Here is a 16730-nt window from a genome sequence, read left to right on the forward strand (position 1 = left end):
TATTCAATTAATGGAGGAAAAATAGTCCTGTCAACTTTGATTTAATCGCCTCCCTCTGTTTTTCAGAAGAATGAAAGTCAATAAAAACAGTAGAATTCCTCACTACATACCAAATTAAAAAAGAAAATCTTCAACCATAAACCAAAACAATACTTATAAAAATATATAGTACATTTTCCCTAAATAGTAGCTGGTTTTATTCCATACTTCACATCTTTAAAAAAGTTATTGATGTTTATTTATTAATATGGAAGAGGAAAAATTTCCTTTGCCCCTTTTCCTCAAACACAGACAACTGTCTTTATTCTTGGCTACTGACAAAATGATGGTGTTACCAGTGGCCTTCTACCAAGATACATTAATAGGCCTAGAACTGGGACTAGGGGTCATGATGTGCAACTCTACCTCTGCACAATACTCTCTGGGAATTAATTTACTTTTCTCTCTCACTTTCTCATTTATAAATGAAGAATAAAAATGTCCAACTGTTTGATTTGAAGATAAAATAAAATATATATAAAATATTTTTATAAAATGAAAACCATCAAAATCAAGATAGTCATAACAATTTGCCCTTTAAACAAATGCAAAAAAAAAAAAAAAAAAAAAATCCCTCGAGACATACCTTGAAGTTGGATCAGTTCAGTTCAATTCAGTCGCTCAGTTGTGTCCGACTCTTTGCGACCCCATGAATTGCAGGACGCCAGGCCTCCCTGTCCATCACCAACTCCCGGAGTTTACTCAAACTCATGTCCATCGAGTCAGTGATGCCATCCAGCCATCTCATCCTCTGTCGTCCCCTTCTCCTCCTGCCCCCAATCCCTTCCAGCATCAGGGTCTTTTCCAATGAGTCAACTCTTCGCATGAGGTGGCCAAAGTATTGAAGCTTATAAGTTGGATAGACATGCCTAATTTCATATACTTTATCTGTTACTGTTTAATATTATTTCAGAACTATTCAGCCAAGAAATGCACAAATAATGCTACTAAACATAGAGCTAAAAAATGTCCCCTGTGCATTAAGTATCATTTTCATCCACAGAAAGGGAATTCCAAGTCAATGTCCCCTAATACTATCATCTATGGACTATACTCATTTCTTTCACAAAATGTGCATTTTCTTAAAACTTTAGTAAAGGAATTCAAGATTTCTGTCAAAGGAAGGAAGGCATTAGTTTGTAGTTAAATGTAAAATCCAAGGAGTAAGAGACACCCAAGTTAGAATAATGTCTCTGCCTCTTACCAACTTTAAACAATGAGGTTTCTACTTAACATCTGCAAAACTATAAAATGTTGCTAATAATACTTATCATGCAGGGTTATCAAGATTAACTTCAAAATGTGTATAAACTTTTGGCACAAGGAACAATAAATGTTAAGCATATAAAACTGACAATTGGTAATACAACTTGGTGTCATATTTCACAACTACTATCAACCTGAGTAAACTTAAGTAATTTAATTCTTCATATATAAAATGAAATAATGATTAAGTGCATGAGAGCCATTTCTAGATCCATGAGTACAAGAACCCCATCTAACACAGGGTTCCATCTTATACTACCACCTGCTTCAGTTAGAGAAGGAGTTTTATCTTCATTTAATGCATTAAGGAGACATCCTGGCAGGGTTAATCACTTTCTTTAGCTCATCTAGAGCAGAGTCTGCAAATTTTTTCTATAAAGGGCCAGATACTACTTTAGACTTTGCAGGTCATAAGGTCACTCTCAGCTACTCAGCTGTGCTGTTGTAGTGCAGAACCAACAATAGACATTGTGTAAACCAATGTTTAGCAGTATTTTATGTATGGACACTAACTTAAATTTTGTATAATTTTAATGTGCCACTAAATATTATTTTTTTATCTTTCTTCAACCACTTAAAAGTATTAAAAATATTTTTAGATCATTGGCCATACAAAAGAGGTGGCAGGATGGCTTTGGCCTATGCCATAGAACATTAAATGGTTGGTTGGCACTAAACTTTAGGTTTTAAAAGACAATGTTCTTTGCTAATAAGAACATTTCAAGTTAATTACCTTTATTTAAAAATTTTTATCATAGAATAAACACACACACACACACACACACACTACACACAGGGTATTTCTTGAACTATATTATCACTGCCTAGATGGCAAATGAAAAACTGTAGTTGCAAAAATTACATTCTTCACTGTTAATAAAATTATGAAACAAACCAATAATTCTTTCTTTTGAGGGTCAACACTACTGTCAGAATGGCAAAGAAAAAATAAGGGGGAAATTTTTTATTGCCTTGACATATACATATATTTGGCTTAGTTTGATGCTGACTGTGGGGTCTGTGTCAGTGTGCCATCACCTATCATTACACACAGAGACACTGTTAATAATATATGCCCAAACTTCAGCAGGATGAAAATAATTGTAGACCTTGGGAAACCAGCACAAACTGCTGTTTCTATAAGATTCATGAAAAGAAAAACAAGCTTCCTGATGACAGTGGTTAGCAAATTGTTTTCAAAAATAAAGAAAGAGGGAGTAATGTAATTTCTTCAAATTGAATGGCAAAATTCAGTACAGTTACTTACTGGGCAATAAGATACTTGGTAATCTTTTGTGTTAGTGACTTACGTACCTTGACATGTCTAATTATTAAGAAGGGAAAGCTTTAAAAGGTATTTACAAATTAATGAATCACTTTCTTTTGTCACTGTTTTGAAGTGATTTTATGCTTGTTGCATGTAGAGACTTAAATAGAAAAAAACACACTGGGAGGGACTTTATCCTGCATTGCAATGGTATTGATATAATCCACAAACCAGGACATAACCAGAGAGGGTTTAAACTTAGCCCTTTCCTTTGCATTCTTTTTTCATTTAGACCAGTCATGTATACTCAGACCTATGCTATGCTGTGCTTCGGCTCTCAGCCTTGTCTGACTCTTTGCAGCCCCATGGACTGTGTAGCCCGCCAGTCACCTCAGCCCATGGGGATTCTCCAGGCAAGAATACTGGAGTGGGTTGCCATGGCCTCCTACAGGGGATCTTCCCAACAGAGGGATTGAACCCAGGTCTCCTGCATTGCAGACAGATTCATTACTGTCTGAGCCACCAGAGAAACCCATACTCAAACCTGTGATGATTATCAAGTCAAATTCATGACACTGTACAGTAATGTTAGAAATATCTTCACACGAGTGTTGTCACACTGAAACCTATAGTTTGCTCCACTCACTGGTTCAACTTCACCTTTGATGGTACTAAATAATGTGCCATTTTTAATTATTCCTCAGGGAAATATCCTGAGTTTGGCAACTGCTGTAAGGAATACTGTTATAACTTTAAGACATGTGAGTTGTTACTGGCTGCTTCTACCTAACATGGTAATTTAACATACAAAATAATTAAAGTTCAGGCAAAATAATTGCTTAATGGACTTCTTTAACCTAAGAGTGGAAAATTTTTCTCTGATTCCTTTTGTGTATCCCATATTGTTGTCCTTTGTGATTAGTAAACTGGTATAATTTTATACCATTCTTAAATGAACTGTTTCAGAAAATTGACCACTTACTTATTTCATTGGAAGGATATTTGTGTTATTATGCGCAATGAATCTTGTAACACGGACTATGATTTTCATCTGATTCTTGGTCTTTAAAGACAGGAAAAGGGAATGAGCCTTAGTCCTCAATCCTAAAATCCCTACCCACTTTTTATTTAACAAAACTTAGAGCCTGTCTTGGAAGTGAAATGTTACCTATATAGAATAAAGAAATGATGACTTGATGCTGAAATGTCAGAGGACCTTGCAGGAACTTCTGAAAGGCTAATGTGTTCCCACACAGGGATTAAGGGGCCAGCACCTGGACTGAAGAAACCTAGATTCAAGTCCTATCTCTACCAATCCATGCAATTTTGCAAATGATTAAACTCTCTAAACATGTAATTACTCACATAAGAAACAACTGATCAACTAACCCATAGAAATTTTATGAGGACTATATATATGATCATATAAAATAATGTTTTGAAGTTATGAAATATAAATCTCTTCTTCTTGCTTTATCTTTGGATTTACCAATAGGGACAATTTTAAAATAGGAAATTAAATGGCATTTAAAATATTAAATGGTTAAGTGTATGTTTTATGAAATTATAAATGCAAGTGTTCTTTAAATGTAAAGCCTAAACCTCTCATTCTCTCCCCACATTTGTTTTGGTCTCTGCCGGCAGTCTACAAATCTAATTTTGTGGATGCTGGACTAAAGGCCCTCTACCATCAGGCAGAGAAAGAGAGATTATCAGGGGGTGGAATGGTAGAGACAGGCAGGAAATGCCAAGTACTTGAAGACTGATAAAAATGAAAAAGCCGGTAATGGGAGCCAACTGTGTCATGTGGAGGAAAGAGCAAAAAAAAAAAAAAAAAAAACAGGAGACTGACATCCTCCAGAAAATGTGGCTCAATATCAGCACCTATGTTAGCTGAAATGTGCTTCCTCTGTCAAGACATACAATGTCCTAGAGGACAGATGTACCAAGTTCCTTTTTCTATAGTTTGATGTAAGTGAGAGAAGAAAGTGAAGTCACTCAGTCGTGTCTGACTCTTTCAACCCCATGGACTGTAGCCTACCAGGCTCCTCCATCCATGGAATTTTCCAGGCAAGAGTACTGGAGTGGGTTGTCATTTCCTTCTCCAGGGGATCTTCCTGACCCAGGGATTGAACCCAGGTCTCCCACATTTCAGGAAGATGCTTTACTGTCTGAGTCACCAACGAAGCAAGCAATGGAAGAAAAAACAGTATTCCTCACTACAGGGAACAGATTTAATTCACTGCTTCATTTTCATCCATTTATTTTGGAAAATTTTACCTTCGTGGTTCTGTAAATCTTTATGGAAAACTGCTACCTTAGAATTTCTTTTCCTTTGTGATTCTGCACTACTGGCACTGCTGGAATAGAAAATAAATTAGAAGAAGATCCAATATGCGTAAAATCTAAGTACCTTCCTGGAGGTAAGCAAATAGAATTCTCTACCAGATCATTGGGAATCAAAGTCAGGAGACATGTACTGGTGGACAGATTGGTTCAGAACATAAAAGCGCAACAAGAATCCTAATTCTGGTTACCTGAAGGCAGTGAGTCAAGCTGCTGAACTAATCTCAAGGCAAGGAATACAGCTTCTTTGGAGGATAGCTACGATCTTCTTTGCACGAAGCTAGTACCAGAAGACCTAGTGCATAGCTTGAGTTCTAAGAATAAAGACTAAGATTAGGTAAACAAACAGAAAAGGGAGGCCAATACAAAGAAACTTAATTGTGTTTTTCCTGTAAAGAATTGTGATCTCTTTGCTATGTAGGATTATAGCAATGTGTGCCAAGTCTCAGACCAGAAAAAAATGTTTGTTATGAAGTGGAGGAGCTACAAGTGTTGTCTGTGGAGGACTGAAATTCAACAGGGGCACCATGTGACACCAGGAAGTGAAAACAATACAGCGAAGTTCCATCGTTTTTATTCTTTAGGCAAATTATTTCGAATTGAAGTGTGAAAGTCATCCAAATCATCATTGTGGATTCCATAACTCTCCATAGTTTTGGAAAAATCTGTAAAGCATGGCAAAACTAGATACTTGGATTCATCCCAGTTTGGTCTGTGAAAACTTTATTATGTTTTATTTGAAAATGAAAAGAGAGCCATGGAAATCATGCTCTGAATTTGTGTAGTAGGCTATTCATTACATAGCTTGACATGTTAAAATACTTAATAAAACCTACTAATCCATCAGTAATACCTATATAAAGAATCATTGTGAGGCAAAAGTATTTTAGTTGTAGATCTCATAGAGAAAACAATAACTAGAGTATGAAAGTGACTCCAGGTTTACATAAAACTATGATGACAATTAAACACCTCATATTATCATGTTAGGACAAGGGTAATATGAGTGAAACAGTTGCCTCAGCATAGAAAAGTCAAGGGAGTACAAGGTAAGTACATAGTCAACATAAACACTATTTTAATGCAGTATATAAAAAATAAGAGTAATACAAAACCCATGATAAAAAATTGCAAAAATTTAAGTAAGGACAAAATTTGACCCTGCCCCTGCATAGCTATGTCTGACTCACCTCATCTAACCACAGTGCTTATTCCAATACAACTTTATTTACAATAAAGAGATGAGCAGCCATTGATTTTAAAAAAAATACTGCTTGAAAATATTATATTTTGATTACTGAGTTTTCCTGTCCTCTTAAATACTGTGCCCCAAGGCTGAAGCTTCTTTGAACTTCATTTATGTTTGATAAACATCATATTTTTTAAAAATATAATTAATAAAAAAATGTAAAAGAGAGCCAATGAAGCCAAAGATATAAAATCAGAAAATAGAAGAATTAAAAAATTTAAAAAGAAATGTGATAAGATTTCAGAGGCAATCCAAGTTGGGGAAAAAAAAAAAAACTATGAAAATCATGCAAAATAAAATTTCCCAAGGCTGTGACTATTTTAAAGAGAAAGAGTAGATCAGTTATATCCTCCATCAAAATAATTGGTCATTCTCTATGCATCTGCATCAGAGCAGGTGCCTCTAAGTTCAGAACCTTTTCCAGCATGGAGTCCTCAGTATCAGGAATGCTGGGGGATAGTAGGGGAAGGGTAAAAGAAAAGGAAGCCACCTTCTCCTTCTTTTCCTGAGATTTTTCATGCAAACTGTGTATTTCATCTTCAGAAATGGTAGCTTGACAATTGAAGAGATGAGTTTCCCATTCCCACCTCTTTCAAATGTTCAAAAATTAAAATTCAAAATTGTGTAAAACCCTAGAAGCTAATACTGACACTTTTCTCTAGCTCTGCTGAAAAATAAATACAGATTGAGATGATCAAACTGGAATTAAGACCTTACTCCTAAGTCTTGTATTTGTTATTACTTTGAAACAACTAAGACCAAACACTCTGTAACAAGATCAACATCATTTAAATCACTGCTTAAATAAATTAAAAAGAAAATAAGGTGAAAAGCTAACATCATACACATTGGTGAAAGGTTGAAAGCATTTCCTCTAAGATCAGGAACAAGACAATGATGTCTGTTCTTGCCACTTTTATTCAACATAGTTGTGGAGGTCCTAGCTATGCCAGTCAAAGAAGAAAAAGAGGTAATGGGAATCAAAATTAGAAAAGAAGAAGTTAAACTGTTTGCAGATGGCATGGTACTATATATAGAAGATCCTAAACATGCTATCAGAAAACTGCTAGAGCTCATCTGTGACTTTGGTAAAGTTGCAGGTTACAAAATTAATACAGAGAAATCTGTTGCATTTCTATCTACTAACAGTGAAGGATCAAAAAGAGGAATTCAAAAACCAGTTTTCTTTACCATCACATCAAAAAGAATAAATATCTGGAATAAACCTATCTAAGACCTATACTCCAAAAATTATGAGACACTGATGAAAGAAATTGAAGACACAAATAGATGGAAAGATATGCCATGTTTGTAGATTGGAAGAATCAATATTGTCAAGATGACTATACTACCCAAGACAATCTACAGATTCAATGCAATCCCTATCAAATTACCAGTGACAGTGTTTCCACAGAACTAGAACAACAACAACAAAAAAATCTCAAGGTTCATATGAAGACACAAAAGACCAGGAATAGCCAAAACAATCTTGAGAAAACAATGCTGGAGGAATCAGGTTCTTTGACTTCAGACTATACTAGAAAGTTACAGTCATCCAAACAGTGTGGTACTGGCATAAACATAGAACTACATATCAGTGGAACAGAATAGAAAATCCAGAAATAAATCCATGCACCTATGGTCAGTTAATCTATGAGAAAGAAAGCAAGACAATACAATGTTGGAGAGACAATCTGTTCAACAAACAGTGCTGGGAAAACTGGACAGCTACATGTGAAAAATGAAATTAGATCATTCTTTAATGCTATATGCAAAAATAAGCTCAGAATGGGTTAAAGACCTACATGTGACATCAGACACTATAAAACTCCTAGGGGAAGACATAGGCAGAACACTGTCTGACATAAACAACAGCAATATCTTTTTTTGATCTGTCTCTCAGAATAATGGAAATAAACAAATGGGACCTACTTAAAAGCTTTTACACAGCAAAGGAAGCAATAAAACAAAAAGATAAACCACAGATTGGGAGAAAATATTTGCAAATGATATGACCAACAGAGGATTAGTCTCCAAAATGTACAAACAGCTCATGATGCTTAGAGCATCAGAACAACCCAATAAGTAAATTGGCAGGAGACCTAAATATACATGTCTCCAAAGAAGACATACAGATAGCCAGTAGACACATGAAAAGATGTTGAACATCACTAAAATTAGTGAAATGCAAATCAAAACTACAATGATATATCACCTAACATTAGTCAAAATGGCTATCATCAAAAAATTCACAAACACTAAATGCTGGAGAGTGTGTGAACAGAAGGGAACCCTCCTCTGTTGGTGATGGGAATGTAAATTGGTATAGCCACTATGGAGAACAGTATGAAGGTTCCTTAAAATGCTAAAAATAGAGCTACCATGGATAACCCTGTAATCCCATTCCTGGGCATATATCTGGAAAAAACATGGATCTGATAGGATGCATGCACCCTAAAGTTCATTGCAGTACTGTTTACAATAGCCCCGATGTGGTATCAACATAAAAGTCCATTGACAGAGGAATCAATAATGTGGCACATATATGTAATGGAATATTATTAAGCCATTTAAAAGAATGAAATACTTTCATTTGAAGATATATGGATGGACCTAAAGATTGTCATACAGAGTAAAGTCAGTCAGTCAGAGAAGAATAAATATAGGATGTCCCCTATATGTGGAATCTAAAAAGAAATGATACAAATGAACTTAGAAAACAAACAGATTCACAGACTTAGAGAACAAACTTAAGGGTACCATGGAGAAGAATGGGGGCAAGGGGTATTTAGGGAGTTTGGAATGGGCATGTACACACTGCTATATTTAAAATGGATAACTCAAATTATCCATTATGTCATGTGGCAGCGTGGATGGGAGGGGGGTTTGGGCGAGAATGGATATATGTATATGTGTAACTGAGTCCCGTTGCTATACACCTGAAGCTGTCAAAACATGTTAATCAGCTATACCCCATTACCAAAAAAAATGTTTAAGAATAAATGAATACATTAAGATGTCCAGAAAAAAAAAAAAATAAAGTGAAAATATGTTTGAAGAAAGCCTTAATCACACACACACACACACACACAAATATATAAATAAATTCCAGCTTTATTATGTGATCTTTAACAGGTCATTATTTATTAGTGGCCATCTATTGTTTTCTTATAGTTTTTGTTTTATATTAGACTATAGTTGATTTAGGGATTCCCTGGTAATTCAGCTGGTAAGAGAAAGTCACCTACAATGCAGAAGACCCCAGTTCAATTCCTGGGTCAGGAAGTTCCATTGTAGAAGGGATAGATTACCCACTCCAGTATCCTTGGGCTTCCTTAGTGGCACAGATGGTGAAGAATCCACCTGCAGTGCAAGAGACCTGGTTTTGATCCCTGGGTTGGGAAGATCTCCAGGAGGAGGGCATGGCAACCCACAGCAGTATTCTTGCCTGGAGAATACCCATGGACGGAGGAAGGTGGAGAGCTACAGTCCATGGGGTTGCGAAGAGTCAGACACGACAGTGACTAAGCACAGCACAGCACATAGTTAAATTTACAGTGTTTTTATTTTCAAGTGTTCAGTAATTCAGTTTTATGTGTGTGTGTGTGTGTGTGTGTGTGTGTATACACTTTTACAAATTCTTTTCCCACTTAGGTTATTACAGAACAGGTTGAATATAGTAGTGCATATATGTCAATTTTTAAACTTTTTCTTTTCAGGTTACTCATCTCTAAAATGGGGTTAATAATAGTATTTATTTATATAAAATTATAAATAATATTAAATGAATTAAAGCATGTAGAGCTTTTATCTGGCACTTAAGTAACAAGTAATTTTATAGACCGCATTATACTTAAAATAAATCATTATGTTATGAAGATTATTAAAATGGGAAATAATTTTAATTGCAAGAAAATATATAGTTTTTATAGTATAAGAATGTTTTTGCTAATTGCCAAGCAGTGGGCTAGGAATGGCTGCTGTTGTTGATCAAGGCTGTACTTTGAACAACTAAAGCCAGAGATGTTTAATCAAGATACAATTTTTTCTGATAATAAGTCAATTTTTTTAGCTTGTAAACAATTTGGATTTCTTTTTGCCCAAAGGAATGAACATACAACACAAAACAATCAAAGCAGTGTTGGCAGAACACAAAACACGGAAGTATTAGACTTGAGGGAGAGGAAAAGAGAAAAAAAAAAGTATTGAAGGCAGACATTATACATGAGAGTTTTTTTTTCCCTACAACCTAGAGTAGGAAAATATTCTACTTTGTAACTAAGCATAGAGACACACAAAAATCCTTCCCTTAAGTAACATTTTTATTACTTTTGTTCTCTACTCTTTTACCCTTTACTTTTGTCTTCTCTGCTGTTCTAAGAGAAATTGTTTCTCTAAACTGAATTAAATACAAATACTGTGAAGACAGTCTATGCAGTTGCAATAGTGTTCCAACAGCACTATTTTAAAAAAGCTAACATGGGAAATAGATTTAAGGGACTAGATCTGACAGACAGAGTGCCTGATGAACTATAGACGGAGGTTCGTGACATTGTACAGGAGACAGGGATCAGAACCATCCATCCCCAAGAAAAAGAAATGCAAAAAAGCAAAATGGTTCTCTGAGGAGACCTTACAAATAGCTGTAAAAGGAAGAGAAGCAGAAAAACAAAGGAGGAAAGGAAAGATACACCCATTTGAATGCAGAGTTCCAAAGAATAGCAAGGAAAGATAAGAAAGCTTTCCTCAATGATCAGTGCAAAGAACTAGAGGAAAACAATAGAATGGGAAAGACTAGAGATCTCATCAAGAAAATTAGAGATACCAAGGGAACATTTCATGCAAAGATGGGCTCAATAAAGGACAGAAATGGTATGGACCTAACAGAAGGAGAAGATAATAAGAAAGATGACAAGAATACACAGAACTGTACAAAAAAGATCATCACCACCCAGATGATCACGATGATGTGATCACTCACCTAGAGCCAGACATCCTGGAATGTGAGGTCAAGTGGACCTAAGGAAGCATCACTGCAAACAAAGCTAGTGGATGTGATAGAATTCCAGTTGAGCTATTTCAAATCCTGAAAGATGATGCTGTGAAAGTGCTGCACTCAATATGCCAGCAAATTTGGAAACCTCATTGGTGGCCACAGGACTGGAAAAGGTCAGTATTCATTCCAATCCCAAAGAAGGGAAATACCAAAGAATGTTCAAACTACCACACAATCACACTAATTTCACATGCTAGCAAAGAAATGCTAAAAATTCTCCACGCCAGGCTTCAACAGTATGTGAACCAAGAACTTCCAGATGGTCAAGCTGGTTTTAGAAAAGACAGAGAAACCAGAGAATAAATTGCGAACATCCGCTGGATCATCAAAAAAACAAGAGAGTTCCAGAAAAACATCTACTTTTGCTTTACTGACTATGCCAAAGCCTTTGACTGTGTGGATCACAGCAAAGTGTGGAAAATTCTGAAAGAGATGGGAATGCCAGACTACCTGACTTGCCTCTTGAAAAATCTGTATGAAAGTCAGGAAGCAACAGTTAGAACTGGACATGGAGCAAGACTGGTTCCAAATAGGAAAAGGACTACATCAAGGCTGTATATTGTCACCCTGCTTATTTAACTTATATGCAGAGTACATCATGAGAAATGCTGGGCTGGAAGAGGCACAAGCTGGAATCAAGATTGCCAGGAGGGAGAAATATCAATAACCACAGATATGCAGATGAAACCACCTACATATGGTATGGCAGAAAACAAAGAAGAACTAAAGAGCCTCTTGATGAAAGTGAAAGTGGAGAGTGAAAAAGTTGGCTTAAAGCTCAACATTCAGAAAAATAAGATCATGGCATCTGGTCCCATCACTTCATGGGAAATAGATGGGGAAACAGTGGAAACAGTGTCAGACTTTAATTTTTGGGCTCCAAAATCACTGCAGATGGTGATTGCAGCCATGAAATTAAAAGATGCTTACACTTTGCAAGGGAAGTTATGACCAATCTAGATAGCATATTTAAAAGCAGAGACATTGGTTTGCTAACAAATGTCCGTCTAGTCAAGGCTATTGGTTTTTCCAGTGGTCATGTATGGATGTGAGAGTTGGACTGTGAAGAAAGCTGAGTGCCGAAGAATTGATGCTTTTGAACTGTGGTGTTGGAGAAGACTCTTGAGAGTCACTTGGACTGCAAGGAGATCCAACTAGCCCATCCTAAAGCAGATCAGTCCTGGGTGTTCACTGGAAGGACTGATGCTGAAGCTGAAACTCCAATACTTTAGCCACCTGATGTGAAGAGCTGACTCATTGGAAAAGACCCTGATGTTGGGAAAGATTGAGGTCAGGAGGAGAAGGGGACGACAGAGGATGAGATGGCTGGATGGCATCACCGACTCAATGGGTAAACTCTGGGAGTTGGTGATGGGCAGGGAGGCCTGGCATGCTGCAGTCCATAGGGTTGCAAAGAGTTGGACATGACTGAGTGACTGAACTGAACTGAACATGTTAGAGGATGATACAATGATATTTATGAAGGAAAGATAGAAGGTAAAGAGAGAAAGGCAGAAATTGAGACAGAAAAAGAAAGAAAAAAGAGAAGAGAGGAGGGGAAGAAAAAAGGCACTAGAATTTGAGCATATATAAACAGAAATACAAATTGGAGCAAAAGGTGTTATTTTATAAATTCTAATGTTATTTCCTAATTCCTAATGTGATATGTGATAATTTCCCCAATACCATAGTTATATGAAATTTAAAACTAATATCAAAATAGATATCTACATGATTATATTGTACTTTATATAATTATGTTTAAAATCATGTCTGGTGATTTTCATTACATATTAGATATTTAATCATGTCATAAAGCCACATGTGAAAAATCTGTGTCTTTATCAGTGACCCCTTGACAAATCATTAAATACAATTTACATGGGGTTCCCCAAAGACTATAGCAGGCAAGACTGATGCCAAGTGGAAAGACAAGTAGAATTCATTATTCTGCTGTTTTGCAAGCTTAACTAAGCACAATAATTACCTGCAGGGCTTGTTAAAACAGATTCCTAGGCTCTATCCCTGGAGTTTCTGATTTAGTAAATCTGGAATGGGATTTAATTGCTTCATATTTCTAACAAGTCCTCTGTTATTCTGATGTTGTTCCTTCCAGGACAAAACTTTGGGAACCACTTCTCACACAGTGGGTCTTAGTCTTAAACAGTAATTTATTTGCAACAGGCTGCCCATAAAACTTCAGTGTTCATGTTCACATTCTTTTTTCCACAGAGTTGTTGTGAGTTAGATACTATTTTGGGTTTCCCAGGTGGCTAGTGTTAAAGAACCTGCATGCCATTGCAGGAGATGTAATGTAAGAGACTGTGCGTTCAATCCCTGGGTTGGGAAAATCCACTGGAGAAGGGCACAGCAACCGACTCCAGTATCATTGCCTGGAGAATCCTCATGGACAGAAGAGCCTGGCAGGCTATAGACCATAGAGTCGTCAAGACTCAGACATGACTAAAGCAACTTGGCGGGTACACGCAGCTACTATTTTTACTTATGAATGAGAACAGAGAGACACAGTGCTATGACTTAAATCAACACAGCTAATGAAACCTTAATTTCAAACTGATTTTCTGATATCAAATTGTATAATCTTTACTCTACTTTAAATTTTGTAGGGCATTGAAAAGGAAAGAGAGAAAATCCCATGTGGTGCATTAGCTAGGGAAACAAAAACAAATTAATGATAGGCTTGATAAATAGCATCAAGAATACAATTGAAATTGAATGGAATTGAATTTGTAATTATTAGTTTTGCACTGGTTTTCAACATTTTCAAGCAATAAATGCAGTGTCACCATGGGCTGATACTTCCACTAGATCTATGCCTTTATGGATTAGAATCAAAATTCTTTAATTACTAGCAGAAACTTTGTATATATCTACTGTATCTATGTATCACTGATGGATACATAAAAGTTAACTATATATGGCTTTTGGTACTTAAATCAGAACATATCACAATTGTAGTATAAAAACATTATTTTGAACACTGATATTTTGAAAAGAATGTGACAGATGTAAAAAGAAATGTGGCACTTTAAATACCTTAAGTTTTAATATCTATATCTCAATATGTATCAAAATTAATGAAAATTAAATGTTGGCATGTGTGGTTGCATAAAATACTGTAATTCTGGTTTTGGCTTTTAGTCAAATTCAGATTCTTTATCAGCTGGCAATACAGTTTTAAAGACTGGATTATACATAGTGCTGATTGTTACTACATAGGTTGCACTCTTAATCAGTTTAAATGAGGAAGTTATGGCCAAAGATATTTTCTAAATTGTTCTGTCATTTAGTGAGTAGACATAGCCAATCTCCTGTGAAAATCTGCAAAACCAAAACAGTGGGCATCTGTTCTTCCGGAATAAACTGAAATGCCACTATAACAGCATCAGGAACATGCAATTCAGGCATGTTGGATTAGGCAAATGGATTTTGGACCCTGTCCAAGGGATTTTATTACTATAAACACCAGAAGTTCTATTCATTGCATTGTTTCATCCATTACTGTGAGAACAGCATTGTATTAGAACCTTCTTGTTCCTATAAGTGAACAATTTTATAGTAGCTACAGAAATATTTTTCACTTCCTTTCTAGAGAGTTAGAGGGGAAGGGAGTAGACTCCCACTGGTTATAGCTATAAACATCTATCACTAAGGACAAATTATCTCAACCTATGGAACATTTCCTCTGACCAGTGTTTCTGACTACATCTCAGAAGAGAATGTGATACCTAGGTTTTTAAAGTTAACAATCATATTTGCTTTCACATTCCTTTTTTTGATGACTTGAGTTATAAGTCAGTATTTTTATAAAGGCTGGAGTTTTATAATGCTTTTTAATCAGCCTGAAGTGATTAATTCATGAAATCTTGTTGTTGCTCATGTGAAGGACCAAATAGGAACAATTAGATGTCTTTTGTTATGTATACAATTATAGCCATTAAATATTTTATGAGATATTAATTCTTCTCCCCCAGCTTCTTGTTGTTCAGTGGCTAAGTCATGTTCACCTCTTTGCATCCTATGAACTGCAGCACACCAGGCTAACCTGTCCTTCACTATCTCCTAGAATTTGCTTAAACTCATATCCTTTGAGTAGATGATGTCATCCAACCATCATATCCTCTGTTGCCCCTTTTCCTCCTATCTTCAGTCTTCCCAGCATCAGGATCTTTTCCAATGAGTCAGCTTTTTGCATCAAGTATCCAAAGTATTGGAACTTCAGCTTCAGCAGCAGTCCTTCCAATGAATATTCAGGGTTGATTTCCTTTAGGATGGACTGGTTTGATCTCCTTGCTGTCCAAGGGACTCTCAAGAGTCTTCTCCAGCACCACAGTTCGAAAGCATCAATTCATTGGTGCTCAGGCTTCTTTATGGTCCAACTCTCACATCCATACATGACTACTGGAAAAACCATAGCTTTGACTAGATGGACCTTTGTCAGCAAAGTGATGTCTTTGCTTTTTAATATGCTGTCTAGGTTTGTCATAGCTTTTCTTCCAAAAAGCAAGTGTCTTTTAATTTCATGGCTGTAGTCACTGTCCACAGTGATTTTGGAGCCTAAGAAAAAGTCTGTCACTGTTTCCATTTTTACTCAGCTATTAGCCATGCAGTAGTGGTACTGAATGACACGATCTTAGTTTTCTGAATGCTGAGTTTTAAACCAGCTTTTTCACTCTCCTCTTTCACCCTCATCAAGAGGCGTTTTAGTTCCTCTTTCTGCCGTTAGTGTGGCAGGATATGTTTTATAATGCCCATGAGATATTTGTAAATTATTAATGAAAGAAATCCTAAATTTTGTGTAGTTATCTTATATTGCTACATTTCTGAGCGAAGCCACAATATTAATGTTTAATTATATTCAACTCCTCTTCCTTTTCCAACTTTACAATGCTATCTGGTTCTATGTCATTTGATAGATGTTTAGTCAAAGATACATTATTTATCCAGAGGTAGCCAAGCCATTTATTAAGATGAGTATAAAACAAGCATAAAGTGATACTCATATTTCTAGTTAATTGGAAATATAATTATTTATTCAAATATCACAATACCTTAACTTCTTCTAAGAAATGAAATTGTATATGGTATAAAAAGAAAAGAAGTAAATGTTAACTTGGCAATATTAAAGAAAATAACAATATTTTATTACTCATCTACAGATCTTTCAAAACAGCAGTAAGTATATGAGTTTTCCCTTTGTTTATATATGTTCAGGTTAGGGGGTGATGAAAATATGTGAAGCAGCTTTAGCAACATTTAAAGTCAAGCTCTTCATACAAGTAAGAATTTTGCATATAACTTTTAGAAGTAAAATAATTTTTACAGAAGTTTCCCAAGTATATGTAAATTTCTATAACAAAAACTGACAAATTAATATGATATTTACCTCAGTGATTTTGTTATCTTTGAAATGGTCTCTTCAAATGCTAAGTTTCTCTGAGATTGAACAGGGTAAATGAATTCAGTTGTTTTCATCTATTCTTCTC

The sequence above is a fragment of the Odocoileus virginianus genome, chromosome 12, assembly GCF_023699985.2.
Source record: "Odocoileus virginianus isolate 20LAN1187 ecotype Illinois chromosome 12, Ovbor_1.2, whole genome shotgun sequence".
NCBI lineage: Eukaryota > Metazoa > Chordata > Mammalia > Artiodactyla > Cervidae > Odocoileus > Odocoileus virginianus.